General features: G+C 51.3%; 1 protein-coding gene across 7 annotated transcripts in view; it reads left to right on the forward strand.

Moving 5' to 3' along the window:
* LOC149354857 (phosphatidylcholine:ceramide cholinephosphotransferase 2-like) overlaps positions 1-28,000 on the forward strand; it is a 223,544-nt gene that overhangs the window by 162,388 nt on the left and 33,156 nt on the right. The window contains exon 1 of one of the 7 annotated variants that reach the window (XM_089583515.1): positions 22,586-22,718. The exons of the other annotated variants lie outside the window; for them this stretch is intronic. The gene's annotated coding sequence lies outside the window, so the exon portion shown is untranslated. Of the gene's footprint in view, positions 1-22,585; positions 22,719-28,000 lie in introns of those variants that run through there. 7 annotated transcript variants of the gene reach the window in all.

The following is a 28,000-nucleotide window of genomic DNA, read 5'->3' on the forward strand; positions in this document are numbered from 1 at the left end:
CCTGTTCAAGAGCGTGGTTAGCAGAACTGAAACAAACTATGCGTAAACTTTTTTTCATTGTAGCCGATCACTCCTCGTTTGCGCGTCTTTTTAAAGCTGCCCATTTCAGTTTCAATTCATGATTTGTATGCATTACAAAACAAACTCGAAGTCTCTTCCAAGCACACGCACACACTCTCAAAAGAACATTCCGGGGTCCGTAGTGGTTATGGTGCGCTGGTGCTGACCCGAAAGACGCGGGTTCGATCTCGGCCTCGGTGGTCGCATTTCGATGGAGACGAAATGCTAGAGAACCGTGTGCTTTGCGATGTCTGTGCACGTTGAAGAACCCCAGGTTGTGAAAATTATCCTGAGCCGTCCACTACGGCGTCCTTCATAGCCTGAGTCGCTTGGAGATGTTAAACCCCATGAAACCAAGCCATAAACCAAACCTTCACCGTGGATATCGCTATCTCGAATTGGCGCTAGCTGTACGCTTTGTATGCAATTAATAATGATAATAATTGTATTGTCATCAAACAAGTACAAAGGAATAGGAACTCTATGGAAAGAAAAATCAAAGCGTAGGAGCAACAAAGAAAAGAATATGACATAGTATATGCACGGACAGACAAAAACAGGGTCACAGCAGCGGCGAACAAAAAAAAAATACAAGGGATATTGGAGCATGAAATCTGTATGACAAGAAACAGCATCTGCATATCTGATCAGTGGGTGCAGACGCTTTGCAATAAATGTAGGCAGCGAAGTCGGGAGCGCGTCATGAACTTCAGTCCGGGAAAAATACAGTGAGTGTTGAAATAGGTCAAGGTCATGTGAGTGTGAGGGAAGCCCGTCACAAATAAAAAAAATAGGCTTTTGAAGGTAAAGATATGGCCTGTGCACGCCACAGTAATGTCAGTTCTGGCAAACGTCAGATGTTAACCAGTAAGCCATAAGCCAGTTAAGTAAATTTTCGTAATTAAATTTTAATTATTACAGGTCATAATTCGAGAAATGTTGCTCGCCATTAGTAATATTCATATCAGTTTTTAGAATTTAGAAACGTCATTACCCTCGGCGCTATGCCTCAAAATTTGGCGAACAGCCGGCGCGTGATTTTCGAATCGCGCCGGAAATGGCCGAAATTTGTTGAGCCACTGCGCCAATGGTGGTCGCGTTTTCAAAATTTAAAAACAGATATGGCTATTACTGACGGTCAGTTGCAAACCTGTGCTTACAACCAGGTGCCTATCTGTGGTAGTTAAAAAAATTTAGCTATTTGAATTTAGTTAACCAGCTTGATAGTTAACATGATTCACCTGTTTTCTGACGTCCGCCAACACTGTTATTACTTTGCCGAAAAAGATATATCTTTTTAAAGAGCCTATTATCTTTTATTAATCTTCCGCTCTTAATTTGACCTCTCTTTTTCTGAACGGGATACGCACGGAGCGATGCTGCTTCGTCGTTCGGCTGCTGCTTCCCACCTCCTGCATCCGCCGCAGCATCCTTCCCCCCTTTTCTCATTCGAAAGAAATGACGATGAGGGGGGGGGGGGGTGGGGGGGGGGGGGGGCTTCTAGAGATGGGCGTCTCAGCTCAGTATACGAAGCGCTTCTGGGAGACGCTCTGTGATATGACGCAATGAACAAGAAATATGGCAGTAAGACCACGTTCTCAATAGTTGGCAGTGCCCTGTGTATTGGTGGTGTTCACGCAACGCTTCGCGTCGTGAAGCTTGGTACTATATAGGGCAAAATGTGTAGGTCCTGGAAGGGGGACGTAGTAATGTGTTCAAGCTATGCTAAGAAAATATTGCGCTAACGAAGCGCACTATCGCTCCCACAAGTTTACCCGTTGAGGCTGCTGCGAACGGTGGCTGCTGCAGTCGGTAAAGAAAGTAATGTCCTTCCACAGCCGCGGTTAGGTTAGGCTTTTGCGCGCAGGCTTAAGCTTATTACAAGTGCGCTAGGAGAAGTTACGATGCCGTTTTGTTGCCGCCGCAAGGATTGTACAAACAACGCTGGCCTGCAAATTGTGCGAGCGGCAAAAGGAACAAAAACCAGCAGCGAGCTCCGCTCGAAGGCCATCGCTATGGTAATAACTAGCAAACGAGGCGCGCGGATATTAAACTGACGCGTATATTCGCCTCGCGCTCTGGATGGGTGCTTTGGGACCGTGATTTTTCACGCCTTCCGAGCCGCTCCCCCGCACGAGGCGGCCGCTGCTGCGCGCGGCCATCCATTTCCTGCTTTCCGGGCGCTCATCGTTAATGCACTGTCCATTCCGTCATTTTCGGCTCCTCTCCCCACTTTCCTTTTCGATCCAACGGTGCGTGGCGTGATTGCAATTTCGCTTTAGCAGCGCCTGTATGGTTAATGGTGGAAGTGTGTGTGGGGGAAGGGGGGGGGCGCTAGTTTGACAATACACCGACTTTTCTTGACGTTTCGGCTGGGCGCATGTTCGTCTGAAACGTCAAGTGTAGTGTTTGTTCACATCTGTATTATTTAAAGTCTGTGTGTGTAGATGTAATCCAGCGGAAAGGAAATCTTTTGAGCACGGTCAGTTTAGTATAAACGTACACCAACGTTTATACTAGTGTGTGTGTGTGTGTGTGTGTGTGTGTGTGTGTGTGCGTGTGTGTGCGTGCGCGTGCGTGCGCGTGCGTGCGTGCGCGCGCGCAGTCTCTCCCCCACTCGACCGCGCGCGCGCACGCTCACTAATATATATATATATATATATATATATATATATATATATATATATATATATATTAGTGAGCGTGCGCGCGCGCTATGTATGTATTATGTATGTATATATATATATACATACACACATATTAGTGAGCGTGCACTGAGGGCCAAGTGTGGCTCTCCGCAGCTGTGGGCCGGTCGGTGGGGAAGAGTCGAGACCAGCCAGCGCCTTGATGGAGCGGGTCTCTGGCGGGAGATGAGCGTCGGAGCCAGCTCTTCCCCGACGGGGCTTCCCTCGAAGGAGGGCGCTGTGGGTGGGGAAATGGCCGAGTGCGGACAAATGGGGCACCAGCCGCTGGCCAAATTAATTTTGACGCCGGTCGTCTCCCTTGTCCGAACAATGCAGAAGGCCGCCATGGACGGGTTGGTCATTCAGGGGCTTCCTTACCCTCTAGGAGAGAAGGGCATTCCGTCTTGGACGGAGTTCCGTGCATCACCCGACCTCGGTGGCGACGGACATTGCGGGTACAACTTGTGAAACAGCTGGAGACAGGTCATTCAGTGGCGTTGCCGCTGTGCCTCCCAAGATTTCAGCCTAGGTAATTGGAGCCCGTGGAATAGTTACGTTAGGACGCTGCATACGTATTTATTCGTTTGTTACTTGCGAAAGCCGGAGCAAAATGATCTGCATAATGCATCGGGGCTGGCTGGTTCTACAAGCGTTTATTTGCAAGAAAAGAAATGCTTTAACTGAACTAACTTTCAGACAGAACAGAGCCGCATGACTGCTCCACGCAAGTGGAGCCTAGCAGCACCAGCCAAATTCTTATATTTGCACTCTTAGTTGCGGGCTCCCATTCACGTTTTATTGGTTCACAACAGCACGCAAGGTTCGGAAGGACCAGGCTCGCGCTAAAATGGCACACAAATGAGTTTTGTTCTGTAGTTCGCAGTACACGTGTGTGTCGAGTTCTCTTGTATGCCCGAAACGAAACTGCACTGTTCTCGGATCCAGTGCGCGCCGCAAGGTATGCAGTGCAGCGATTTTTGGGGGAAAACAGCGATGGACTGCGGTTTTCGACCTCATCCGGCCTCCTCGGACAACCACACGCACTTTCGTCGTGCGGAGCTCGCCAGTGTGCACGGGGCATTGTGCGGCGGACGGGTTGTGCGCGAAAACCTCGGATGCAGCATCGCGAAAACTTTGGTGCAGGCGCAGAGTGTTCGGAGCACGGAATGGTCCACGAAACTCGACACATTTATAGGTCGTCGGCTGCGAGCACTTTCACGCAGAAAATGTGCGTCAAGTGCATGATAATGTGGCGTTTCTCCTCTTCGCGCACCTTTACGAGGGGGTACCCAAAAGAAACCGGGCTAAATTTTTTGGTCGGCAAAGCTTCTGTGGTACCGCGTTTTGCCACTAGGAGCACATAGAACAAACATTCCAGAGTCAGTAAGCCGAGTGCCGTCGTTGAAGGAGGTCCGACTAGTTTAGGCAGAGTTTTAGAGTGACGACTGTTTTCTGTGAGTGTCGTTTTTGCAATGGCTGATTTTCGTGAACAGCGTGCGCCGGTGAAATTCTGATTTTTGCTCGGAAAAAGTTGAATGGAAACTCTTGAAATATTAAGAAAGACGTACAAGGACGATGCTATGGGGACAACTCAAGTGTTCCTGAATCGAATCCTGAATCAAAGCAACAATAATGCCAATTGAAAACTTCAAATTCACCTCGCTTCAAGAAAGCTCGTCAGGTGAAACCAAACCTCAAAACAATGCTGATTTGTCTTTTCGACGTGAGATGAGTCGTCCATTGAGAATTTGTTCCGCAGGGTCAGACAATTAGCCAGGCTTTCTACTTGGATGTTTTGAAAAGATTTGGCAACAGTGTGCGGTGGAAGCGGCCAGATTTGTGGCGGTCGGGTGACTGGTTTTTCCATCATGGCAATGCCCCTGCTCACACAGCCCTGTCTCTACGACAATTTTGGACCAAAAATGGCATGACCCCTATTCCTCAACCCTCATACTCTCCCGACCTTGCCCCGTGCTACTTTCTTTGTTTCCTAGAATGAAAAAATAGGTGAATGGAAAGCGTTTCGCTGATGTTGCTGAGGTGAAGAAAAAAACGACGGAGGCACTGTCAAGCATCACAAAAGATGAATTTAAACAATGTTTTGAAAAATGGAATGAAAGATTCGACAAGCGTATCATTGCAAGTGGGGAATACTTTGAAGGAGATTGAAGCTCTGTGCTTAAAATGTGAACAAATAAGTTCAAACAAAATTAAGTCCGGTTTCTTTTGGGTACCCCCTCGTATCTGGTCAGGGCCGTCGACTTGCGCGGTTTGGCTTCTTGACAGGAACTGCGCGCAATTGCTGGCGCGGCTTGTTAAGACTGATGACCAGGGACGTCTTAGTTTTTGCTTTCTCTGTGATCGAATGGAATCGAATCTGTCTTCCCCTTACTCGGAATAAATCTACGCTGAGCAGCTCAACATGCGGCCTCCCAGTTTCCCAGCAGGGCAGGAAAATAGGGAGGCAGTGACCGTGAGAGAGAGAGAGAGTTCTTCGAGCAAAGGGCGGGGAGAAGAGGTCGTTTTCATTACTCCAGGCCGTGTCGGCAATCAGTGGCGCGGACGCCTCGTTGCCGATTCCGTTCAGCGCGACAAAAGGTTGATCGTGGTGCACCGCGGCTGAAGGGCGCTGTAAATGGTGCCGAGGCTGGCTCTGAAACCGTTGTGGGAGCCTATTTCCTGCTCTCTCTAACTGGCACACGGCAGCCTGATGGGCGTTCGGCAAACAGATGGTGCTTTGGTCCGGGCCATTCGGCCGAGGAATGAGAATGGAACTTCGCTTTCTGCTCCTGCACGTTTGTCGGGGCTCTTCTTCGCCGGTGCGTTCCGGAGCCTGGGAGATATAGACGAGCAAGCCTGCATTTGGGGGAAAAAAGGCATCGTGTCAGTAAAGTTGGGGAAGTTTAGTGTATGGCAGGGCTTTCCGGTGGTGGTGGTTTTAATAAAATAATAAACGTAAACGGAAGGAAAAGATGGGTTCCGGCCGCGGCAGGCCAGCGCGTGGCCGGGTAGGACCACTGCGCGTGCGCAACAGACGTACGTAAAACGGGTACACGTCTCCGCTAACACGTCTCCGGTATTCTAAGTCTCTCTACTGTCTACTTCTTGGCGGACGTGTTTCGAACGCCGCCCCCCGAACACTTGGCTGCGATTTTAGGGTCGTGACAAGAGGGGAGGCAAACAAAAGTTTTAGCCGTAGGGTTGTAAAGTGGCCGCAGGAGGCTTTCCGAGAGGAGGCGAAAAAAAAAAATGCAGCGGGAGCTGAATGAAAACGGTGTGCATACGAGAGCGCCGACCTTGAAACTATACGCGCTGCCAGGGTGCTGGGGTGGAGCTTAGCATGAGACTGTGGGTTCGATTCCCATCTGAGCCGGTCGCGTTTTGATGAGTTCAAAATTGCTAAGGTGCCAGTTCGGGGTTTTGGTGCGCGTTAGAAAACTGGACGTGCGAAATGGATCCGATGTCCTCCACTGCGGCTGACACCACAGCTCGGATGTAGTTCTTGCGCACACCTTTGTTCTTTTTTTTCTCTCTCTAATGTCCTGTCTTGTTACCTCGCTGTTGTAATTATCGTAGCCAGGCTAGCTAGCGAAAGTTATTCTCGTGATTCTTTGCTGATAACTAACCTGTTTTCCAAAGGGCCCACCTTGAAACAGGACCTAAACAAACAGGAGGGGCAGTGCTAATTGCTGTTCCGCAGTGTGTTCGGCATTCTGTCTGGCTTGGCTTGATTTTACTTTAACTCAACATGAAATACTTTTATTGGCAGCTTTCTACATTCTTCCTAATCTCCATCCTCAGCCCGCCTACGATGATGTGCTTCGCTGTATAGAACATGTTATCACTTCTCATAGCAAGCACAAACTAATCATTTTTGGAAAATTTAAGTCAATAGGAAGAAATTCACGTACTCTCACAAGGAAGGTTTATCATGCATTCACACAGCGCCACACCGAACACGGAAAACAGCGTGACGCCACGTCTCCCTGTGAGTGTAAACAGGAAGCGCCAACTAGCCCAGCAATTCATTTTGAGCACGTTTGGCATATACTGCCCCGACGCCCAATCTCGCAATCCATGACTCATACGTACGTTTACGCTTCTCATCTGCTGAAATGTGGCACTATAGTTTCTCACCGTGGTCACCAGCAACGAAAGGTAAAGTATGGCATGACGGTTAGAGAGTTAATGTCCCGACTTCACGTCCTGTGGAGATCAGTGTTGCGTCTATTGGCAGCTCTATTTGTTACTCCATAAGTTATAGATCGGACCGCAGCGCCGCCGTGATCACTTAGCGGTGTCGCACGCTTATTATTTTGTACCAACATTCGCACTGATACTGAATATTAGTAAAAATATTCGATTCGGTTTTGAAGCACTATTCACACACCACTTGTAAACACCGAACGAGAAATGAATGGTAACTTCACGCCATTGTCTTGCTTGTTGGCATTGCCTCTTGCAGTGTAATTATTATACTTCTTGGCGTGCACTCTTACGCGCGAAGTGCTTCGGTGTCTTGTGTTCCGCCGGGGGGTGTTGTCGCTGCATTGTTACCACCTTATTTTCCGCTCCTTGGAGTGGCGGGTCTCGGGCTCCTTTCGCTGGCGTTGCCATGCCATTTTTATGTCCTTTTGTCTACGTTTTATTGGTTGGGCATATGTACTTGGCTGGCGTAAGTGATAGCTATAGCGCTAATGACGGCTTATTTTGTGTTCGTCTTCCGTGTCAGGCGTTTCTCCGCCTCGTTTTTGATAACAGCTTAACGTGCGAAGGAAAAGACAGTAATGGGGAAGAATAGTTGCAGGATTGCCGCGCGTTTACGATATGAGGCGTGGTGGTGTTTCACACGTAACGGCGACGCGAGAGCCACGTTCACATCAAGCCTGCAGCGCAGCGTGTCTCTTTCCTACCTTGCCAAAATTTCAGCAATTCGTCACTAGCTTCATTAGTACAGCGTCATTGGTTCGCATTTTTGAGTGAGGGGTTCGTTGTCGTAAGGGTAACGAGTCGTAAGCCCATTACGCGGGTTTAGAGCCGCGGTATACCTCGTTTTTAAGTGAAAGAACAAACAGATGTAGCCTGGCTGGCCAGGTTGAGCAAAAATAGCCTGCCGCGTTGAAATACAGCGGAGCAAAGACAAAACGCTGACATTTCTTACCACTGTCGTAGCGCGCAACAGCAGTCGTGCTGTAAGGCACACAATCGCTCTTTCCGGAGTGGGAAGGAGCGGGCCCGTCTGACCTTAATCGCTCAGCTCGTTGATAACAAATGGTTCCTCGCGCCGCTGCTGCGTAGTTGGGCGGGGCTGCGTTTTCCGTCTCGCCAGCAGGAGGAAGCAAAACCGGGCGTGGGGAGGCGGCCGCCACGAGACGCATCGCGCTGCGCCGTCGACGTCAGCGGTGCAGCGGTTACGTCACTGACAGCCTTTGACGTCGAGAATAATCGTAGCGCCCTAATCCTCGCAGGTCCTCGCAGCGCACTTGCAAACAACCTCTCGAAACCGGCCATGCGCCGTTGTTCTGTGCGGTCGCTCCTTTAGCCTTCTTTTGTCCGGTGCGCTGCCGTCCCCCTCGTCTTGCGTGCGCTGGGCCTCGATCACGCAAGGCCCGCGAGACGGACGTTGGAAAAGAGGGTTAAGGTGAGGACGAATAACGTCCCGTGACGTCACAGGGGCGGGATGACACACCTCGCACGCTCGCGGCCCATTTCTGTCCCGAATGAGGAGTGGACACGCGATTTGGACCGGCGACGCTGCGAAGGCGGGAAGCGCATGGCGACAGAATGGGGACAGATTTGTACGGGGCCCGCATTGAGCGCCTTTCGAAGTAGCGCATCTCGAGGCCGCTTTGTGTCTGGGCACAGCGGGTCACACAACACCTCCTCGCCTTGCCCTTCCTACTCTGTTGCGTGTTCCGTGTGGGTGCAGTGGGCTTTTAATGCTGTTTGAAACCGTACATAGCGGGAGCCTTCTTTTCATAGCGTGACGCGTTCAGTCCTTTGTTGGAGGCGCCTTTGCAGGGTGTATGTGCGTTGCTTGCACTTTTAACGTTTCGCCGCGTTGTCCTATCGCTGTGCGTTTCGTGCCTTCACTTACGTGCAAAAAAGATCAGTTCATATGATAGTCCGGTGTGGAAATGCATGATTACCTGCTACCGAGCTCCGAATTAAAGGGCGCTAGCGCTCCTGCACAGCTCTTTCGGCGCTGTTCATTTTTGACACTTTTTGTGCCATTTGGAGAAAAAAAAATGGTGGGGGGGGGGGGGGGGTGGAGGGGGGAGCAGGTTAGGCGAATTCTTTGGTTGGGAATGGGAACGTTATGAACCGAGCGCACACAGTTGGAAACGCCTGTATAAGGGAAGAACTATACTACTCTCGTCGCTGTTGTTTAATGTATGTTGTGAGTTGCGCTGGGTATACGCTCAGTACTACATTCACGTCACCAGCAAGATACTTGCTGTGACTTGTGTTTGGCGCTCCTCTTATAAAACCCGACTAAATACCCGCAGAATACTAACTGTGCGGTGCGACTGTCTGCTCACATTGATAAACGCCCTGTTGCCTGTTACTGCCGCAGGCATTTACATGTCGACTGAACTATCTCGGTTGGCCTGTGTGACGAGGTTAGTAGGCGTTATACGCGTACGTTTCTGATTCTGCGTCTTGTAAACAGCGTTCAGCGGGAAAGGCGAAGGGGTGAGAGGGGGGCGGAGGGGGAGCTATAGCAGGCCCAGTAAAGGAGTGTCCCTTTTTCGGAAGTCCTGACGTACGATATTTCTTTCGCCTCCCAGCGCACCCTCCCCCGTCGTGATGGCGTGTAGTGTTTTCCGCCTCGTTATTTATTATTTCCCTTATCGCTTCACGCTCAGAGCGGTTTCTAACGACGCAAAATGTCCCCCCCCCCCCCCCCCCCCCCCCCTCTTTCTCTCTTCCCTCCCACCCTCCCCTGCTTCGCCAATCTCCCTTTGTTTTTCTCCGTGCCCACGAGCCTTGCTTCAGCGGGCAAACAGAACGCCAGCAGCAAAAGGAAACAGCCGCAAATGAGAAACAGAGAAAACTGGTCGAGCAGTTTCGGTAGCGCGTTTCTGCCTTTTCCTATTTTCCAGTAGCGCTTCGTCCGTGCGCTGTCGTTATTTTTTTTTTCTTTTCTCGGCCGCGCCGAGCCTGAAGGCAACCGCGGCCGGGGTGCGACGTCGGCGCTGTCCTTCCCTTAATGGGTTTGCCGAAATGTGTTTGCGTTGCGGTGAAGAGAGAGCGAGAAAAACAAAAAAACGATACCAAGGAGGGATGAAAGGCGAATGAGGTCGACTAGGGAGAGGGAACACAGGAAGGCACCTTTTTGTTTTTATTTTCCCTCGGCGCAAACCCGGCCACTTTGCGCGCGCGCGTGTTTAGCACTCGTATATAACCCCACCAGAAATGTACAAAATAAACAGGAGGCGCGAAAGCCGAGCTCGTGGCGGACCGCCGTGCGGTGATTAATAATTGCGCTTTCCCCATTCCCGCGCAGGGGCGACGAGGGGACGTACCCCTCCTGGGGGATGTTGCGTAGCGATGACTATGCGCACACTTTGCCCGGTTTTAGCGAGCGCGGCGGTTTTTGGAGTTCCACTTTGTCCATTTTGCCTCCCCGGAATGCGCCATCTTTTTTTTCTCGCCCTCTTTCTCTCCGCCGACGTCCTGGGGCATTATCTTCCAAGGTCGTCTTGTGAAGGTCGTCTTGTGCCGGCGCTTGCTCGCAGCGCGGGGTCTGGCGTCGCATATAATGACCCCATCCGTGGCCCGTATCCCGTCGCTGTAGGTCGGCCTTTCCGCAGCTTCGCGAATAAGCAGAGTGCGCGTTAATTTCTCCACGCGGCGAGCGTGGCGCGACACTGTGGCGCACAGCACTGGACGGGGAACATCTCTCACCAGCTTCGACGCCTCGCGACGAAGCGCGTTTACCCTCTTTCCTGGGGAGATCACTTATCGTCGCCGGAGGCATCAATTTTTCTGTTTTGATGCGGGATTTCCTTTTCAACGAAGCTTGGTTTGCATGGCTAGTTGGTCCATCTTTAACGTAAAGGCAGTTCAAAAAAAGACTTCGTTCTCGTCCACTTGTATCTCTTTGTCGGTGTCTTTTTTGCGCTGCCGTTACGTTGAAAGGATTTCCTTTCTTGCGTTATTGACCCGTCGTCTCGCTCTCTATATACTGCATACTGTCTCACTTCACACCGCAGGTTCGTTGCAGAAACGGGAACTGATGATCGACTCGTGAGCTAATCAGACATTTGTAAGCATGTAGCGCTTTTTGTGCTCGAAGTGAAGGAAGTTAGTGCGACTATAATATTCTGAGAACCATTGAGCTGAATGGTAGATTTGGGCACGCAGTCCGGAGGAACTTTCTGATTGAAATGCAGTACTTGCCGACACGCAATGTACGAATAGTGCAGGTGACAGTTCGAGCTATTCTGCTTGGGTTTTGCGGCATTGCTGCTACTAGAGCGTACTTTTCTTTCCTTCTTGTTCTTGCCGCCCCTTCCGTGAAGTTTGTGGACGCATGGTTTCTAAGCATTCAAATCTGTGTCTGCATAGTCGAGAGAAATTCTGTATTGGTTATTGCCGTGCCTCACTCGCCTTTCTTTCTATCCTTGTGATCGAGCAGACTGCAGGGCAATTTTTTCCTCGTTTCGTTCACGTTGTTCTATCGCTTTTACGCCGCGACAGTAGCGATGGCAGCGCCGGCTGTGCTGCGCATACTGCCCTCTTTGACATTCAAGAGGGAAATTTAGCCTTCCGCACTTACATACCCCGCACTTTTCAATCGCCTCGCCGAATTGGGGCGCAGTGGATACTCGGCTTCATCATTGAGAAGAAAAAACCGTCGTTCTGCAAAGGGGCTTTAAGTTAGTCAGTGCCACGTATAGAATGCAAAATCAGAAAGATTCAATGGGTGGCGGCGAAGAATTGAGGAGCACTGGCGACAATGGCACAGAAATGCTTTATTGAGTTTGCGCGAGTGGGAGCGTGGCGGGGTGGCTGAGGCACGCGCGTCATTTCGCTTTTGTTCTTTGCGCATTGCTCGCTCTGGAGATTCTTGGCAAGCCCTACTGTTCGTTCTGTCGGCTATATAGTTTCGAATTCCGAGCAGCAGCCGCGACTGTTCCCCGCCAGTGCAACGTCGGGAAGATGCGGACAGAAAAGTTGCCTGCACTGCCGTCTCGCGGTCTGCTCGCAAGCTTGCTGCGACTGCCATTCGGATATGGCCTTAGATAACACTGCTCTGTCACTGATATTGTACCGCTGCCCCAAGTACTGCTGCTACTATATGTCGAAGTTAAAGCTTCTGTTGCCGTACATATGCCCCTTCCCTTTACCGAATAACGGGCTCGTAGCGCTGCTTCGTTGTACCTCGCGTGTTCTTCTTTCTTGTCTTATCGCCCTATAACATGCGCCACCCTGGGACGCTGGAGGAAGAGCCGGGAGAAGCGGCGCGCACGCATGCATGGAATGCGAGGCGACGCGCTTTGTTCCGTCGTAGCGTCCCTGCGTGCATTGGCTAAAGGAAAGAAGCTGGAAACGACTGACAAAATATAACTGGCTGTAGTAAGGGAGCAAAAAAGAAAAAAAAAAGAATCCCCAAAAAGGGCGCTTCCAACTTCCAACCGGGCAGCCCCGCAATGCTATTTTCAAGCCGTGACTTCTTTTCACTCTCGGCTGCTGGTGTTCTTGCATATGCTCCCGTTCTACCTGCTGCGTTGGCTGCGGGCCATCTGTACTTGTTTTTTTTTTTTTTTCAGCAGAAGGATGGAAACGGATTGAAAATCAGGAAAACAAAAATTAAGGAAGAGAAACAGTCTTGGATCGTCATGGCGACTGTCGAATAAAAGACAACCATAAATGCATCTTTTTTTTTTCTATTTTCCTCGTGTTTTGTAGGGGAGGGAATGCGTCCATCGCATTTAGCAGCTTACGCGCTACCGAACTCGGAAACAAGGAGAGGAGGAGGAAGGGGGGAACTTGTGACTTAACGTGTTGATATTCAGACACGGACGTGCCGTGGTTATCGGTGTGCATTGCTCGCTTTCTCGTGGTGCGTTTTTTTTTCTGGCAGTGAAGAAGATAAGCAGTTGCTCTTCTCTTCCTACATGTCATTAGTTCGTGCTCATCACGATTGGTTTGTTCTGTTCATTCATAGGCCTGCAGTTACGTGCTTGCGATGGTACTGCGTTGTTTTGCGTTTGACATGCGCCGTCCAATGTTGTCTGCGCGCAAGCAATATTAGTGGACGTCGCAAAGACCGGAGAAGGCGCGTTTCTGCCTTTTCGATCGCCTGACGGATTTACTCATTCTGCGTTTGCTCGCGTTACCGTGACTGCTCGGTCATTCGTGCATGGATTCTTGGAAAAACAAAACCAAAGCGCGAACAGACGAGGGGCAAAGCGAAGAATGGACTCTACAAGCGTTGACTCACAACAGAACGTTTAATGAGAAAACCCGAAATTTTTACTTAACGCCGAAGAAGGGCACTCAAAGCATGAACAAAATAGGATAAATCAGGCGCAACCCGTTATGGTTTCTTTTTAGTTTAAGACGATCGCTGGTAAATTGTAAATTATGGGGCTTGACGTCCTCAAGCGCCAGACGGGTTATGAGGGGCGCCGTAGGGGGGGCTTCATATTAATTTAGACGACCTGGCGTGCTGACATCGCACAACACGCGAGCGTTTTTGTATTTCGCCTTCATCGAAATTCGGACGCCGCGGCCGGGATCGAACGCGCATCTCAACAGCCGAGCGCCATAACCACTGAGCATATATATATATATATATATATATATATATATATATATATATCGCACGAATAGATGTATATTTTCTAGGATGCAAGAATGACATGAATTCAGGGATTCATTCTTTCTGTCGAGGGTGTTTAATCGAATTAAAGCGTCCTGTACAGTGTGCTAGACGCGCCGCTGACTAGACGCTCACAGCATCTGTCGTCGGACAACTCTCGCGCCCACACACGCCGCCCCATCTGTCTCTCGCATCACAGCGTGCAAGGGCAGCGTCGCCGACCGCGACTGGCGCCTTTCCTCTCGTGAATAAATGACGCCCCGTAATATTGGGCGCACGGGGCGCGCTTCTTTGCACGTCACCGACTGTACTCGCGGCGCCTCTCTTGTGTGTACACTGCGCTTCGCTCAGGGCGTAAAGTTGCGCGCAGCACGTGGTTATGCGCATCCGCGGCACTCAGCCGGGAGCCCATGCAGTGTCACTCCTGCTTTCGAAGGGCGCTGCTGCTGCGGCAGAAGCGCCGGCAAAGACCGGTGCCCCAGTGCAACTCCGGCTGCGTTAGTCTGGAGTGGATTTAAGGGCGCGGGAGACTTTCCGTGGGAAAACCGCATTGGCCCCCGTTTTCTTCCACAAAGGAAGCTCATGAAATATATCGTGCAAGTACAGCCCCCCCAAGCGATTTCTCCAAGGTTTTCTTTTTTTTATTTTTGGTGTTGGATGACAGATTGCGGCCTTAGCATTATGTGCCAAAGTCCACCATTGCCTGCGGTAGGTTCATGGGCTTTGGCCGGACGCCACAGTAACAGCTAAAGTTTGTTTTGCGAAGCAGCAATCGAGGGCTGCACTTTCACTCGGGAATAAAACAGTGCTGGGCCCAAACCGCGGTCACAGTTGATACCTTGCGTCGTTCCAGTTGTCGCCTTTCCCTTCGCAGCCACAGCCGCTTTCAGGTTTCTCGCTCGAACGACCGGTGCAGCGTAGTTACCGAGTGTCACTTTCGCGTAACGGTACCGCGTGCGCCTTGCCGCGGTGCGATTCCTAACCGGGCGCCTTTGTCGTGCGCCTGTTGCACGGAACAAGCCACCGACAGATTAGTGCACTCTCGAACAAGGGAGCACGTCGTTGCGGTTGAAAGGGGAAAATAAGGCAATGAAAGAAAGGGCAGAGTGACAAGCCCGGCGTGGTGGAACGCACGAGCCGCATTAGGATTATTAGTCGCGGCGGCATAGAGCTAGCGCCGGCGGCAGCCGCGTGTTGCGCCAGTCGCGACACCCAACGCGCAGGTCGGGAGGCGGGCCGCCCCAGTTGCGGATCGTTTTTCGCCGTCCGATGCGGCGTTGCGAAACACGAGGGTGAATTGAGCGCCCTCTCGTTCCCGGGAGCAGGTCGAGTACGCGCGCATGGGCTCAGAACGACGCGGAATGCGAAACTTGCGCTTCTCCGGATAGCCGCAGCAGAGGAACCGTGGGAAGGCGGGGTGTGGCTGCGGGGAACACTTACCTGCTGCTGCTGGCAACGCGCGCGTGGGGTAATTAGCGTAATGAAACGCTGCGAGAGCTGTCAGAGTAAGAGAACCGCACGTATGGCGTCTTCAGGCTCAACGTACTGAGAAAGTTGACTGCTGGCGAAGCCCACCTTTTTTTCTTTTTTTCTTTTTCGGCAGAAGACTGTACTCTTGGGAGGTTCGAAGCAGAGGCGGCAAAGACGGAGCTGGTCAGTTCGAACTCATCTTCAGAATGGCGCTACGGTCAGGAAAACAGAACGCAGAGGCACGCTCACTGCTGCGGCGTATCTTTGATGGTGACCTTGACGCGTGCTTATTGCAAGCGTGTGCGGGCGTCGCGCTGCCGCCGCCAGCCTCCTCGCTTTGACCCGCGCTCCTCTGCTTCCTAGGATCGCCCTGTTTTTCCGAAAAGCACACGCATTGTCAAACAGTGTGCTCCACAGAACTTGCCCGTTTTTCTTGTGAGCGCGTTTTGGCAAGAAGTTCTGTTCTGTGTATACGCAGCGGGATGATGGCGCTAGTCGTCGCCGTCATCGCAAATGTATCTCGCTGCTTGACGCTTCTGGCAACTACAAAGCGTGGAAAGATACGTCGCAGTATGAAAAAACTTCGTGACTGGCATGACGCCACCTTGTCTCCGCACGAGACTCGAGATTTGGACATGCTGTGGGTCCTTACGAGCGATCAAGCAGGGCGCTCCACTGCGCACGCGACCGGAGACTCAGTCAGGGCGCTCGAGCACGAGTAGTCTCGCTGTGGAGCGTATGCTTCACTCGCAAGCAAGCGTGGAATGCGAGCGTCTGTCCCGGACTTAGAGATTGCTTCATGGGCTGTTTTCTTTGGCGCTTTCTTGTAAAACTCCTCCATCTATGCTAATTGAAGGTGCGATTGGTCAAATTGAAACATGTGTGCTCTTTCCGCCGCCCGTTTTACAAATGATTCTGACTTCATTTTACGCGCGGCGCGCCCTTTCAGTTAGCTGTGCGAATATCGAGACGCGAGTTCTTCCGTTTCTTTTTTTTTTTTTTTTGTCTTGCAGTGACCACCAGCAAGCAAGTTGCAGTAGGAGGTTGCTAATACTTTATCTCCTGCAAGCGTATAGTAGCGCATTCCCGTGTTAGTGTGTGGAAGATAGCACAAACCTACTGTTTAAATGTACGCATTTTACTGGTTTCGTTTAATAAATCGCGACAGACGAGAAATAGTGGCAGCTCATCTTGTCGGCGCTTAGGGTAGAACTTGACTCCCTGGAACGCTTTAGAATATTGAGTAGAAGAAAATTAGTAGAACAGCAACAGAACATACTGTGAATTAAATGAAAACGATGTTCATCTTTTCGCTAAGAGCAATTCTTTGTAATCATATGACGCCCAAGGAGCGTGTCGAGTGACAACGACAAGCAAGTTAAACGGAGCGTAACCGTAATAAAATCCAAGCGCTTACTTCGAGTAAACTCTGCCGACGTGCGGTATGCAGGCACGGCCGTGGCGTCTACATAGCGACTGCTGGGTTTTGGTAGACTAGCGGACCCTGTGCATCGCAGATTAGAGTCGACGACCGAAAGCAAGGGTGGCAGGGGAACGACGGCGATCCGTCGCTTTTCCTCCACTTTCTCGGGATGTTGTTGAGACCGCCGCAGTCGTTCCCGAAGCGTAGTTTACAGCGCCGAGTGCCGGAGCCCCCCTCTTCCCGAACCCCGAGGGAGGTCGCGCGGCCAGCGATGCCAATGGCCAAGTTTCTTGTCTTGGCTCTATCAGCGGAAGCACTCAGCGAGGGAAAGACAACAACGTTGAGGGGGGAGGGAAGCCGACGACAGAGGAAGCGGCGCAGAACAAACTGGCCCGCTCAGCCGGCGCGAGGCCGAAGGGACGCGGCTGAATGATCGAGAATCAATATCACGCCGCCGCTGCGGAAAATGACACACGCACGGGCGAAAAGGGAAGAAGACGTGCGCCGGACCTGAGCGTGCACTGCTGCTCTGCTGCGGTGGCGAGGTTCTGTCCTTCTCCTATATCCCATGCCGCATCGACAAGTGACGTCACGAAGTTCTGCGGTGGAGCCGAACGCTCGCTATCCGCGGTAAGCGGCCGCGAAGGAAAAGAATGGGGTCTCCGACGATGTCACTGTAGATACCTGTTACCTTGTAGCCAGCCTTTCGATGCACATTCAGCGATAGAGTAGCAGCGTGGCCCTCTGCAAAGTTCGAGCAACGGCATCGCCATTGCCAGCGTCGTGTCTCAGATTTCTCGGTAGGAATTTGCGGTTTCGGGCCGCTTGTGCGTGCTGAGGACGGGAGTGGACTCTTCGTGGCTTTTGATTATGATATCTCAAGGAGGCTCTCCAAAGGGAACACTCTATGTTCGGCGTCGTGCCTACCGACGTTTTTTTGAGGCGCCGCCCAATAGCACCCGGTAGGAGCTTATACTCTTTCAGTGGGAAGTGACGGTAAACCTTGGTCGGGGCCTGTTCGAATAATACGGGGCTTGTGGCACAGCCGTCCATACTTCGGATTCCGCATTTATAAAGAATATGTCGCAAAAGCTTGCACTTGCACGGCTCTTACACCGCCACATCTGACGCATCTACGTACTTGTTCTGCAATCGTCAGTTAAAGCTGCGCACCTTTGTACCCATCGTGGAGCCAGCGATTAACTCTCCTCAAGAGGCCAGGCAGAGTCAGCCGAGAGCTGTTGAATCTCGTGCATAGCAATCGATCGCTTGCCAGCTGTCGCGGCTCGCGAAGCATCCTCTATGCCACGCACGATCAGCATCCTTTCGTGCAGTTGCAGCACATGACCCTATTCAGGGAGCTCGGTATGCATCGCTTATTTTTTACGCGCGTGTGTTTTTGTGTGCGGACTCGATTTGCCAAAAGTTAGGGTTTGTGTAGACGTCCTTTAACTCTGCTCCTCGCATGCTTACACACTGGTGCAAAGTGATTTCTTCCGCTGCGCTGTCCCTTTGCGCGCGTGGAGGTGCAAAACGCAGCTTGGGCCATATTTTGCAACGATTCATTTCCCTATCCATATTTCTGCTCGTTTACCATTGGTAGTTGCCACTTGTGACGTCATGACTCACGTCTAAACAAGCGGTGCCATTCGACCCTGACCGCCGCTACGTACGACAGAACAGGGATGTGGCGCTTTCGCAGTAGAGCCGCCAGCTCACCCTCCTTCTCTCGTCCCTTGCTTTGACATTAACGATAAACGTTCAGGAAGTCGTGGCGTCATCTGGCGCTACTACCTCCTGGTTTACATCGTTCCTTTTCGTTCGGGTTTCTTGTCCTCTCTGGAGAGTCTATTTACTATTCCTAATAGGCTGATATGTGGTTCCTAAAATTGTGTTGTTAGCCCTTTCGCTGCGAAAACGCGGTGCGTGTTGCTCGGGCGTGGCTCTTTTATTTGCTGCCGCTTGACGAAGCGTTTTTCGTGAGACAATACTGCGTTGGAAGAGCGAGCCATGTCTTATTAACGGTGCGCGAAAATTGCATCACCGTTTTAAGACAGCGCAATTAAGGTTAAAGAGTGCTTCTTTCTTTCTTTCTTTCTTTCTTTCTTTCTTTCTTTCTTTCTTTCTTTCTTTCTTTCTTTCTTTCGTTCTTTCTTTCGTTCTTTCTTTCCTTCTTTCTTTCTTTCTTTCTTTCTTTCTTTCACGTGATTGGTGGGGTTCGAAATGGCAGTGACCTTAGCCTCCGACGAGAGATAAGTCATACTAGTGTGAGTGAAATGACATAAAAATATATATTTTTTTTTATGTGAAGGAATTACTGACCAGTGTGCTTCCTTCCGTGCGTACTTCCTGCTGGTGCGTGCGCACGCCAACATACTATATTTTTCATATCACGATTACCATTCCCTTCGAGCGGAATGGTGGGTGGCAAGTCAAGGTTGATCCCCGCTGAGCCCAGAAGAAAAATATCGAAGCATAGCGCGATGCTGCGCTGCACCTAACTTCACGTTGCAAGCTTTCCACACCTCTGTCGTTATCAGGGATTTGCCTTGGTTGTGCTTCTACAGTTACGCGCGCAACGTACCATAGCGCACACCCAAGACAGCGGGGCTGTCAGAACTGAAGCCTGCGAATTGCATTTCGCCGCAGTGCAGTACTCTCGGCCCTTCTCTGCGCTGAACTTAATTGATGACGCACGCACCGTGGTGCGCGGCGGCGGCGATCGGTCTGGCTAACTGAGAACACGCAGATACAGTGGGTGGCCGTTCCCGATTGTTGCCGGCGGGTGATGGACCAGAAATAGAAGGCTGGGAGACGGGGGGGGGGGGGGGGTTGTGTTTGGGGAGGCAGGTCTGCCCCGCGTCGATTGTCGCGCCGTCATCGATCTTCCTTCTGCTCCGTACTTCGATTGGCTCCAGCGTGCGTTATTGTGTCCGGCCGTGCGCCGCAGAGATCGCCGACGCGAGTAATGTAATTGATTATACGCCATGTATACGCAAGACGCGGGGAAAAGGGAGCCGTGTGGCGAGAGAATGTTGGCGACTAACTGCACGTGTGCACGGTCGACTAAGAAACTCGATTCCCGAGCCTAGCGAAAAACGGCGGTCGAAGAACCTCATTTAGTTCACTGTACGTATGTGTATGTATATAGCATACAGCGGTTGCCGAAATTAGTCCTGCGGGAAAGCGGTTCTGTGTTGCACATTTAGAAGATGCGAGGACGCGAGGCGCGCTAGTCTTTGCGAGAGTTCTGGATCGTGTTTCATTGCAGGAGGCCGGCAGTGGTATGCGTCTGTTTCCTAAACTTTGCACGCAAGAAGACCCGGCACGCTTGTGTGGCTGTCTCAATCTACGGCGTGTGTAGCCTCGGGTCGAGGGAGGGACAGAGAGAGAAAGAGCTAAAGTCACGATTAGCACATGGGGTGTGTGTATCCGTGATAGACCAGTAGATGAGCGAGGGGAAACGGCGAGCTAAATGAGGCGTAATCCAAATGGCGTGTCTTTGGGGTGTACGGGGGCAAAGGAGATGGAAAATTCAGAAGCTTGCATTGATGGCACTGTATTCCTGTCATTATGCGTGTTTGTTTTCCTTCAAGGGCCAAATTATGCTGCATGTTTTTTATGGCGCGAGTAATAGCTCTGACGCTCCAAAGAGGAGAAAACTTTCTGCGAAAAAGAAAAGACCGCAGAGCACCGACCTTCGCTCGGCAGTCGGCCGCCTGATGGCATTTTCCTGGAGGTGCCTAGGCGTCTGTGTTCTGCACTGGCAAAGTGTCAACAGGTGCGCCGTCCCACGAGCTTTTTTTTTTCTTCTTCACCCTAAGAAACACCAGTGCAGTCGCTCAGCTTTCGTGAAGATGAGTCGACGCGGCAGGGTGCTTTTTTAAAGGCGTTTTCTCTTTGTTCTTTCGCCTTTTTTTTTTTTTTTCAATTTGCTCCGGAAAACTGTAGTTCACTCCCCTTCAGAGCACTGCCTCTGCTTATTGTGCGCATTTAGGCGCGTTTTCCTCACGGGGAAACCACCTTCAGTGTGACTGTTTGCATTTCCCTCGCTATTGAGCGGCGTGTGACGTCGTCTGGGACGTTACCGCCCGATGGACGAATTTGTGATGATATCCGTTGTGGTATGTAATCGGCTCGCTTGGTTCGGCTTCATCATGTTGGCTTAGCTAAAGGCATAGGCAGGTGTTACTGAACACTCAGTCCAGCATCGGAACGTGGGAAGGAACATTTCCTCCTCTCTCTGCGGTGCGTGCGTGCGTGCGCACGCACGCAGAGGGGGAGAGAGAGAGAATGTGTATCGCTGATCTAGTTCAATAGACAATGCAGGGCTGCGACTTCCTGCCAACTGCAAGCTCAGTTCGTCCCGCGTGTTGTGCAACCATAGCACCGTCGCTGTACAACCCGTCGCTGTACACTATATAGCTGCTGCGTGGCCAGGAGAGATCGAGATGAGCTTCTTTACTGCCGCACTTGAGTACAGCAGGGCGGAAGTCGGCTTGTCTCGTGAATACCGCGTTGCTGGCACGCGGACACATGAGCCGTGAAAAGGCCGCTATAGGTGAGAGCCTTCCACACGGGCCCTATTCTTAGTGTTCCGTGTCCCGGGGCCGCGGAGCGCCACTCGAGGATCTCGCCCTCAGGTTTCACTGTGTAGAGCTTTTTCTCCACCCGAGGCCCTCAACGTGCGTCGCGCCTTGGCCTCTCGATATATGTCCCGCTAGAAGATGATCTATTATGCATAAGCGAGCAAGCGCGCCGGGGAGTTCCAGGTCGTTAAGTGCAGCCCGAGATGAGAGTCCCTGCGGCGCGATGCTAATTTTGGATCCTCCTTTCGATTCGAGGGATCTGCCCCGCTCGCTGTACCTCGACGCGCCCGATCGATGGTATATACGGGGAAACTTGGCTTGATCCCCACCGACCTCACCTCTCTTCTTTTTTTTTTCTTCTTCTTCTTTTATTGCCTGCTTTACGACAACGAAAGGAATTGAAGGGACGATATCTCCCCTACAGAACCTATTTCCCCCCGCACTGCAGGTGTATGTTTTTGTTTTCGATAGGAGTCCTCGTTCCCGTACAGGGACATTTAAAGCCCGTTTGCGTCTGGCTGAAACACTTGTCCTGTATAAGGTGATAAACGGATGCATCTCCTCCCCCCCTCCCCACTTGAGAGTGACCTTTTGTTGCTGTCGTACTTAGTTGTAAACAAGACCGCTGTTTGAGTTTCGCGCTAGGCGGTGCACTCTCCTGTTTTTTCCGTATCTTTGACTCTGGCGCCAGCTTGGAAAGTGGTGCTAGTCAAGCTCGTTAGCGGCAGTTTTTAGTACCGCAGAACGGTAGTTAAAAGCGTCTGAAAATGTGTGTGACCTCTATACGTCGTGCAGCTTTTCCCCATCTTTCCGTTTTCTCTCAGGTAACGTTTCTTGATCGGCGACTTCAAAGGTAACGTTTCTTGATCGGCGACTTCAAGTTTTTTTTTCTCAGATAGGTCGTTCTGTGTCAAGTCTTCGCAATACCGAAAGAGGATTTTGGAGCTGCTCGACCGTTCTGGCGGTGTATGTATACGCTCACTCTGCAAGAAAAGGCGCATGTTTTCATGTACAGAGCTGCTGCTGCGCTCCCGGCCCTCCAGAAGCTGCCGTGCACGTCGCTTGCTGAGCGCCGCTCTCTCCGTGGGAACCAGGCATTGTGACCGCTGGTGTACCCTTCAGGGCTGATGTGTACGCTCGAGATGCCTGCATCTCAGCGCATGCACGGGTCTCTAGAATGCTGCTACCGCCCCAGTGCAGTCATTGTATAGCCTTCCCATCGGTCCAAGAGCAGGCCGGTGATAATGCCTCCATTTTCGCATTGTAGCAGCGAATTTTCTCACTGGCGTGAAACAATCGACGTGTGTTTCGATGGAGTTTGCTGCTTCTAAGCTGCTTTTAGTGCGAAGTGATCCCGCAGCGTGCTTGTCTTTAGACGAGGGAAGCGAGGTAAAATGGCGTGACTGCCCACGCGCTAAGCGCGCGGTGCTTCGTGTGGCGGCATTTCGCTCGGTCGCCGCAAGCGTGGCGCGCACCTTGCGTCAAGAGGCACGCGAAGGCGGCCGGGGCTATTTCCCGGCGGCGTGCAAAACAAGCCTCACCACGCGGTTGCACTAAAAATACGCCCGCCCCGCTGGCTGGCCGGCCGGCTTGTTCGGCGGGATGGAGAGGGCGGCGCTGCAGCATCCCGCCGAGGATCCCATGGCGGCAACGGTGCGGTGAGTCCGACGGCTGTCGCTCTGCCGGCCTGCGCGCGTCCTGTGGGCAGATTTGCTGGTCTCTTGGAGGCTGACCGCTCCGCCTTCTCCGCTGGGCCGACATCTCTTTCATCGTTCCAGGGCGAGGAACCTTCCGGCCGTAATATGCCGCTCGCAGCAGCGGTTGTCGCTGCAGATGTGTATCGCTTTGGTGGCGCCTGGGCGACTGTGTATCAACTGCATGTCATCTCAGGGGGTTCAGTGCCGGTGCTTCGACGCGACAGCGTTGAGGAGCTGGTGTCGCAGAAAATCCGGTGTCGGCGTCGTTGACCCTGAGCTTGAAATCCCCAGACAAGGAACCTAGGAGGAAGGTGGCCCACCTAGGGTCACGTGACCTTGTGGCGTCATCACAACCTGCCCACCGGATTGTGAGCAAACTGCCCACCGTGGCAGTTAAATTAGTGATCGTTGGCACGGGAAGAGCAACACGGGTCGCACAAGTCCCACTGGTGACAGCACCCGCCATCGCAGGCAGTGGCGCATCGCTTAACCGCTGCACTGCTACTGCGCCAGGAGTGGTATGGGGACTCCCAGGGGTCTATGAATGAAGAGTCACCAGTTCTGCATATGTGGGAATTGACTCATTACGCTATCGCGTCATATTCTTAAGGCGGAGCCTAAGTATCCCCTAAAAGTATTTCTATTTCCTTCCCTTCATTTTTAAACCAGTTCTGATTCGTTTCTTTCTTTTCGTTTGCTAGCACAACCTATAGACAGGGATATGGGAAGATCCGATATCATTCCAACGTGCAGTGCTGGTGTCAGTGTTCGCAGCCATTTCAAATGTCTTCACTGGCAAGCAGTTTAAAGTCCAATTTTTATTCGGAAACTAGGCTGCCCAAAGTTAACGGTATGGTATGGATCTAGTAACGACAACAAATTACCATTATTCTGTCCTTTTTATTGAAGCCCTGACTGGACCCGTAGCATGTGGGTGGAACGCGTGGCTGCTGGTAATGAAAATGACGTCACGAGATGATTTTAAAACCCGGTGTTTTGACAGTGTGCCTCCGTAAGCAAAAGCATGTATAAGGAAGCATTAAACCACTCACCTCATGCGTGAAGGCTTTTTTAAATTCCCGCGCCGTTCGTGACGTCACGGATGGCTGTCGCACGAGGAACGGATGCGGGAGCGTTGCAAACGTAGGCGCTAGTTGCCAGAATGTTGACGTTTTCTTTTGTGGTTTAGGGGGTTTAGGGTCCCAAAGCGACTCAGGCTGTGAGGGACGCCGTAGTGAACGGCTGGGGAAATTTCGACCACCTGGGGTTCTTCATTGTGCACTGACAGCGCACAGTACACGGACCTCTAGAATTTCGCCTCCATCGAAATTCGGCTGCCGGTGCCGGGATCGAGCCCCCGTCTTTCGGGTCAGTAGCCGAGTGCCATGACCATTGAGCCACCGCGGCGGCCGTAGACGTTTCTGCAGTGCCCTTGTCCCCAACTCAACGTCCATGCGCGTTTGGCACCGCACTCCGTTGTGTGGGCCCCGCCGCGGTGGCTCAGTGGTTACGGCGCTCGGCTGCTGACCCGAAATACGCAGTTTCGATCCCGGCCGCGGCGGCCGAATTTCGATGAAGGAGAAATTCTAGAGGTCCGTGTACTGTGTGATGTCAGCGCACGTTGAATAACCTCAGGTGGTCGAAATTTCCCCAGCCGTTCACTACGGCGTCCCTCATAGTCTGAGTTGCTTCGGGACGTTAAACTCCAATAAACCAAACCAAAGCGTTGTGTGGAAACATATTCTTCACATTGTGGGTTCGCCAACTGCCTCGTTGTGCTGCGTGTGATCATCGAGAATGGCTTTTAGGCTAGCTTTAGCATTCTTTTCAGAGCAAACGAACAAACATCGAGTGACGCAGCGATCTATCCATGGTGGTTTACTTGGTTGGAAACGCTGGCTTAGCCGCTACGACCAGTCGCAGGCGCACATTAAGGATACGAAATATGACATTTTATTTAGCTGCTATGCAAAATGAAGAGGGTTTTTTTTTTTTCTAAATGAGCTAAGTCCCAAAAACCGAAACTAAATCCAAATACGCTGCGACGGCAAGCAAGAAGATTGCGATATAATCGCTGTTTCTTCAGTCGTTGTGATTCCGGCTCTTGTGACAGGCTTGCTTTGGCCTTGGTGAAGCAAAACGGTGAAGCAGCAATTGTATTGCAGTTATTTTTTCATTCCTCACGGTACTATACTTACTTCTGACGTCATAGCCATCGCTGGGCTGTTGAAACCGAAACAGATGAGGGAATGAATTCGATTATAAATTATTTAGCGGTCGTATGGGAATACCACGTGATGATACATATATAGAGAGATGTTTTACGCGTCATTACAAAGGAGAAAACACGCAACCAAAAATTAAGTGTCCATATTCCTTCAACACTGGCGGTATCTTTTCGTGATAGCTCCGCCATTATTCGATCCACGTGGCGGCTTCTCTTTTGTCGTAAAATGATGTGTTCCAAAGCTCATTGCTTAACCATCTGCGGCATGTCGGCAACGATTGTGCACGCGACTTTCGCGATTTTTTTTTCCCTAACAGCTAGCGCTATTGTCACCAGAGCAGTCATGCTGGCTGCATTTGTAATTCCTGCCGGGTAGAATGGCAAGACCATGTAGTACCTAGAAAAAAGAAGTGATTTTCCTGAGCAGCAAGTAAAGATGGACTTTGCGAAGTTCTTTATATGGCGCGCCCAGGAAGTACAGTATAGTGTTGTAATTTATTTCTGTCCTTACGCGATCGAAAGCGCATTGTTAACTGAGTTTTCGTTGAAGTGCTTCAGATAATAGCCGAATTAATCATTTGTGCATTAACGTGTATTATAGATGAATAAGGCTGCGATTTCGCGTATGGGGAAGCGTGAGTGAGTTCATAGTTTCTCGACCATTTATGTTGTTTTTGTGAAATAAGGAATTGTAAATTTACGCACAAAAATTTTTGCATTATTCTTGGTAGCAGAACATAATGCGTTTCTGAAAGGATTAATGAATGCGCGTATGAGTTGCAAATGAAAATGCCTCCAGTTACTCGAAACTGTGTGAAGTAGTGCGTTCTTAACCTCGTTCTCTTAAAGTGCTTTGGTCCGACGTGAAACATCTTGTCGAATTGGCGCAGTCTTCTTCAAAAAATATATGCTATCGGAAGCGCAGCAGTGGTTCTCGTTGAAATGCGAAATCATTTATGGGCTCATCGCGGAGGTCTTGTTGCCAACGCTGTACCAACACCGAAGGCTCTTCCTAGGGAGAATTGGATCTTTGACAAGTACGAATAAAGTCAGTTGCCGATGGCTGCAGCATTTAGTTATCAGGCGCTGTACTGCACTAAGGTTGTCGATTTAAATGCCCCGACATTGGTGCGGAGCTCGCGTGAGTTCTCTTCGTCAACGATCGTATGTTGCATGCACGGAGTAAGCTAGGAGCGCCGACTCCGCTGATAAGATGGGATCGATTTTGTTGCATTGGAGAGAGCTTGGTAGGACACCCGATGAGGGGCGCTCGGATTTAGCACTGGCAGGACGCTCCCGCCGCGCGGCCGCTCCGGCGGTTCCACGGCCCGTGGTGTCGGACGCTTTCTGCAAGAGCGCGCAGTCACCTTGGTGGATAGGGAAAGGGAGGATAGGGAAGGGGAAAGCATGCACAAAGCCGCATGGAAGGGGAGCGGAAGGGAGCACAGCGCAACGCCTGACGCGGGCTGGACGTTCTTGTAGCAATATCGTGCCCGCTGAATGCATTGCGGCGCGCCAGAGCTGGCTCCGTGGTTTCATGTCTTCCGTGGCCAAGGCATCGTAGGCGCGCCTGTGCCCCGCAGCTCGCGCACTCTATGATAGAAATTTTAGACGCCAGGCGAGCGCATATGAAACTTCATTCATGAAATACGAAACCTCTGGTGACATAGCCGTTCAGTAAGTCTTTCACTGCGCAAGCAGTGTGAGTTCCTTTAGGCAAAAATGCCGGCGTGTCTCTGCGTGGCCGCCGAGTGGAGCTTCCGGTGCTTGCAACAAGACGAGGGAAAATTGGTGAAGAGGAGGCGGGCGCAGCGACGCTCCCAAGTGCGCGCCGAGTGCGCGGAGAGGGAAAGCGGCGCGCGGGAAACTACCGCGCGTCGTCGGGACGCGGCGCGCCAACTAAAAGGCGAAATGTGTGTAATGCAGCAAATATACAGCGTAAAGGCATTAGCGAGCCACAGAAGCCAGCCAGAGAAAAGCGAAATTAATTGGTGCAACTTTTAGGCAATGGGGTTCTGGAAGAGGGGAATGGAACGTGCTAAAAGCGCGTTCCGCTCACGCAGTTCTTCTCATCCGGCTGTGACTCGGTCACTGTCTGTGCATGCTGGAGAGCATTTCCGGCCCCAACGGCACTTTTTTCATATGTATGACACTGCGCTCAAACGCTGCTCGTGTCGCTGATAAACGGCGAACGCCGATCCAGCTGATTTCAGTGGGCGCAGCGCCTATCCTCTACCGTTGCCCCGTTAATTGGTATTGATTGCCTCATTGATTGGTAGTAGCGAGCGCCTTCGAAGAAAGCACTGTCGTGAAAAACTTTTTCACGGCTCAGAATATCCGTTGTCTTGTTAACCGATGCTGTAGCTTCCGTGTGGTGGGTCCGTCACTGTGCCCGTCACTGTGCCCGCATCATCGCCGCGGTTCTGTTTTCAGACGGCACTAATCGATTACGCGTCATGTGCAGACACACGCACGCGCTTTCTTCCGGCAGCGAAGCCAACGCCCGCGCGCAGGGCACCGTTAACGTGCCCATCGAGCCTGCTGTCAGGGGGATAAAATCAGTCGAGCATCGATACATCTGTGGGATATGAATGGGCTGAAACGTATTGAGCGTATTGAGTGTGGTGAGGGCAGTTCCATGCACATATCGACCGATCGGCGTAAATAGCTCGTTCCCTGTGCGGCCTTTATTTTTTTGTCATTTTGTTTATCCCTTGTGTGCACGAAACATTGTATTGAAATGAAAACGATGTCGGTTTATGCTAGCGTGTACAACTTAAGTTAGTCTGTGGTGTCTCTGGAACGTGGTGTTTCTTTTTCCTTCTTCCAGTCTGTCACAGTGGAGTGAAGTAGGTATAACTGCGTTTCAAGATACGTTATATGCATACCTCAATAGCCCGCACAAAACACGCTTTGCGTTAGACACGAGCTGAACGATAACTGAGCAGTCGCATATCAGAAGGGGGGGGGGGGGGGGGGGGGGGGGGGGGGGGGGGCTATCTTTGCACATTATAAC

This window comes from Amblyomma mixtum, chromosome 3, assembly GCF_055824585.1.
Source record: "Amblyomma mixtum isolate Tamu chromosome 3, ASM5582458v1, whole genome shotgun sequence".
In the NCBI taxonomy this organism is placed as follows: domain Eukaryota; kingdom Metazoa; phylum Arthropoda; class Arachnida; order Ixodida; family Ixodidae; genus Amblyomma; species Amblyomma mixtum.